Here is a 1,089-nt window from a genome sequence, read left to right on the forward strand (position 1 = left end):
ATATATATACATATATCCATCTCCGTTGATATATATGTATATATATATATAAGGATTTAATTATATGTTAAATTGACTCACCCTAATTTGATTGAGAATCCGTTAGACGTTCGATGAACAAAGAAAGAATAAATGGGCTTGATATTGAACCACTTTTAATTTATTTTTTTAAATCAAGAACACAACTTATATATTTAAAATACTTAAAAAAAAATATATTTATTATTTAAAATACAAAATATTGTAATGAACATATATTAACATAGCCTATTATGCATGACTGCCATCAAGGGCCAGTGTTGTGCTTAGATAAAAAAAAATTATCTAGATATAGATAAGATATCTGAATTTAAAATTATCTAGATATAGATAGATACTGTAGAAATTGAATTTATCTAGATATAGATAGATAAAATAACTTTTATCTAGATATAGATAGATAAAATAATTTTTATCTAGAGAAGGTATTACCTCAAAATTTAAATTTATAATAATAATTGAAAATTAAAATAAATTTGTATTTTATTACAATATTGAATATTTACATAATTAGACAATATTCCAAGCATGAGTCATAAGTTGATAACATAATAATATTATCCCAAACATAAAGAAATATTCTGAATAATGCAAAAAAAAGTTATCTTGTGATACGCAACTGTATTTAATGAAGTCTTCATTTTCACTCCCATCAAACATAAAATTGCATACACTTGGTGAAAACTTGAGATCTAGGTTCTAATAATTGACATATCAAATTTACCTAATTTGTACTATAGAAACTGTGGTGTTATTATAATTCTTATTAAATAGTTATACATGTCGTTTAAAATTTAAACCTAATAAATATTTATTAAATTATTTAGTAAAATTAAAGAAACTTTGAATATCATATAACTATATGAGTACAAAGTAATCATTTCCCTTCTTATTGCTATATTCCATAGTTTTATCACAGAATATATGAATATAATATTCTATAATATTCTAATTTATAACCTATTCTGTGGTTTTGATATCTTTATCTTATTACCTCGGAGGACGGAGTGATTATTTTATAATTATTTAGTTATAATCATGATAAAATAT

The sequence above is a fragment of the Acyrthosiphon pisum genome, chromosome A1 (assembly GCF_005508785.2).
Source record: "Acyrthosiphon pisum isolate AL4f chromosome A1, pea_aphid_22Mar2018_4r6ur, whole genome shotgun sequence".
NCBI classification, from domain to species: domain Eukaryota; kingdom Metazoa; phylum Arthropoda; class Insecta; order Hemiptera; family Aphididae; genus Acyrthosiphon; species Acyrthosiphon pisum.